Consider the following 3635-nt stretch of genomic DNA (forward strand, 5'->3'; position numbering starts at 1 on the left):
CCCTGAGGACTAAGGACTTAATTGATCGCAGGTGCTAAGTGAGTGAGTGTTTGAGGCCACATGGGCTCAGATAGGTATATTTGGGATAGGGACAGCACTTCACGAGAGCACATGTTACCTTGACAACTTTTAATGACGAAGATGTTGCTGACACTTGCCGTTTTGGGAATTCTCTTTTGTTTTTTTTTATAAATGCAATGAAAACAATCGGCTACAGCAATTTATTGCTATTAGAAAATATAATTTTTCCTTTTGAATTCTTCAGTATAAAGGATGCATCGAATAATTTAGGTGATTATTGGCCTACACATACTAATCATAAGTCAGAACGGGCTACATTTGGGTGAATTATGAAAGGTATAAGTATTAATATGACGAGCCGTTTGGGAGCCAAAAGAGCTGGCTCTTGTTGGTGAGCTGATCCAAATGATCCGGCTCACTAAAAAAAGGCCGAAATTCCCATCTGGTCGCGCATTGACAGTAGCGTCTTGTTGTTTACCTTCCTAAATTCCGGATTTCCCTATGGTCTCCGCGGTGAACGTCAAAACGGTTTGAACTGTGGGCAATTCCCTTAGGTGAAGTCTGCACTGATGCGGACTCATTAAAAGGGCTTGGTAAGTGTGGACTCAAACCCTCACGCCCTTTGGAATTCGACATTGGGACAGCACTAAAGCCTTAATCATTTTGCGAGAACGCGCATCAAAGTCTGTGAGTCCGTTAGTCCGGCCATTGGGACTGGGCCTCTGTATCTGTCTGTGTGTGTGTTTGTGTCTGTGCGCATGCATGTGTCCCTTTATCTTTGTATTTTTGCAATTGACGTTGGCTTTGAATAATAGTTATGGCAGAGACAGCGCTGCTGATATTAACACTCATTCTCCATGAAATCAAATTCAGAAGACAATACCAGCCTGTCAACCATTGTCTAAACTTTATTTATTTAGTAGGACCAGGGAAACAACCAGTTAATAATAACCAGCTATAAGCTCAAAGGTCCAACACCTCATCTAAGGGCATCATTAACGTGCGGCTATGGGCGTCATAAACGTCGTAAAAGCAACTCCCGATAAGAACAGCACGATCGCAGCGATCTTAGATTGTCAACGCATGTGACGTCTGAAAAGTCAAGTGCAAAAACACACGATGTGATGCTTTCTTAAAAGGTTAAATGTGAATATTTATAATCACAAAAGGGCCCCTTGGTTTTGTGTGTGTTCGTGTGTGTGTGTTTGTGTCTGTGTGTCTGGTGTGTATGTGTCTGTCTTTGTGAGTGTGTGTCTGTGTCTATGTGTGTGTCTTAGTCTGTCTGTCTGTCTGTCTGTCTGTCTGTCTGTCTGTGTCATTGTCTTTGTGTGTGTGTGTGGGAGCGTGTGTGTGTTTGTGTGTCTGTGTTTGTGTGTGTCTGTGTATTTGTGGTTGTGTGTGTGTGTGTGTTTGTGTGAGTGCGTGTGTGTCTGTGTATTTGTGGTTGTGTGTGTGTTTGTGTGTGTGTTTGTGTGAGTGCGTGTGTGTCTGTGTCTTTGTGTCTGTGTCTTTGTGTGTGTGTGTGTGTGTGTGTGTGTGTGTGTGTGTTTGTGTCACTGTCTTTGTGAGTGTGTGTCTGTGTCTATGTGTGTGTTTGTGTGTCTGTCTATCGGTCTCTATGTCTTTCTGGGTGTGTGAGTGTGTGTGTGTGTGTGTGTGTATGTGTGTGTGTGTGTGTCCGTAAAATAATAATAAATAAAGATTAATAAATAATCACATGTAATTTATAATCGCACACTCAATAAACTCTCAATCTATCTAAGCATTCATTTTCAAAGACCAACTCCATCGAATCGACGAGGCATCGATTCAAGGACATAATAAATTGTGCGGATCAATGGTGATTTACTAACCCCTGCTGGTGATGAGCGGTACTACACCAACATGTTTGACCAGCACACGACGATACAGCGCTAATAAAACCACAGCAAGGCCGCGGTTTGGTGGCCTAATCTACTTGACTGCTTTCCAATAAGTAATGGCCACGATATAACCCCCGCACACTACACAAAAACATATTATTTAAATACATATGTCTGTAATTTGCAATTAATTTGCAAAACAATTCTGCACTAGACTCAACTGTGGCTGGTACTATAACCACTTCTGCTGCTTATTTTTGCTTATTGCTCCATATTTTTATTTGGTTAGGTCGGGTGTGTGCGCTTGTGTGTGTGTGTGTGTGTGTGTGTGTGTGTGTGTGTGTGTGTGTGTGTGTGGTAGCAAACGCATACCCCCCCCCCCCCCCCCCCCCCCCCCCCCCCCCCACACACACACAGCAGCTATGAGATTGACGCGTTTATGTATACCTGAGTGTATATGCGTGTGTTTTCGTGCCTGACCACCAGAGGGCAGCAGAGTAGCGCCTCCCAGTCGACCTGCCGGCGGACGCAGCGCTGATGAATGATGGGCCACAGGTGGGTTCGAATTGCCCTGCAGAGGACTGCATCGAGCCGCGGGGATGAGTGATCAACTACTGCCTCTCGCTATCCGTCTCTGCTGTCCGCAAATAAATGGGTAGACAGATCTATAGATCTCTCTCTCTCTCTCTCTCTCTCTCTCTCTCTCTCTCTCTCTCTCTCTCTCTCTCTCTCTCTATGGAGAGTGCTTCTGATAGTCATTATTGTATGTGTGTGTGTGTGTGTGTGTGTGTGTGTGTGTGTGTGTGTGTGTGTGGGAGGGGGGAGAGAGAACGAGAGATGGGGAGATAGTGAAAGGGGGGGTGTAGCGTAGAGACAGAGAGGGGAGAGTGGGAGAGAGATTGGGTGTTCGTTTGGTCGGTTGTGAGCGGCGTGGGACTGCGAATGTTTTCACTGCAGCGGATAATAATAAGGGACGCGCACAGGAACGCTATGAGCGACGCAACACGTGGCAAATGTCTCGATGGTCCTTTATTAAATGTCACCAAGGTTCGTTTTTGACGCCAAAATACACATGTTAGCGTGTTCCCTCTCCTGGGCGTTCAAACTAAACGGGCACAACGCTTACGCAGCACAGTCCTCGCGAGATCATGGTACAGGCGCAACACTTGTCCGCATAGTTCTCGCGAGACAAACACTGCGTTAACTTGCGATCCCCGAGAAAGTCTGTAAGTGCTGCTGGTGAACTATAATATAACACGCACAGGCGCGCGCTCACACGCACACGTTCTTAGCAAGCACGCGGAAACAAACACCCAGATGCTTAGTTAGGACGCACGGACAGACACGCACTCTTAGTAGCCTACCTAAACAAGCGCATACGGACACACACACGCGGAGTAGGCACGCGAAAACAGACGGACACACGCTTAGTAAGCACACGCGCACTGACGGACACACGCGCTTGCGAACTTATGGTGTGCGCAAATAAGAAAGCGCACGAGCTCAAAGAAGGAGCCGAACGCGCGCACACATATATATGAGGAGGGGGGAGGGATGGGGGGGGGTTAGGGGGAGATCTGCTGTCTCGCTGGGACTTATGCTTCTCCCCTCCTCGTAGGAGCCGCTTCCTCGCGCTCAGCTTTCAGCAGTCTCTCTCTCTCTCTCTCTCTCTCTCTCTCTCTCTCTCTCTCTCTCTCTCTCTCTCTCTCTCTCTCTCTCTCTCATATCTCAGTGCATTCCTTCCAAGGCGGA

Source organism: Pollachius pollachius, assembly GCF_949987615.1.
Source record: "Pollachius pollachius genome assembly, chromosome: 6".
Taxonomy (NCBI): domain Eukaryota; kingdom Metazoa; phylum Chordata; class Actinopteri; order Gadiformes; family Gadidae; genus Pollachius; species Pollachius pollachius.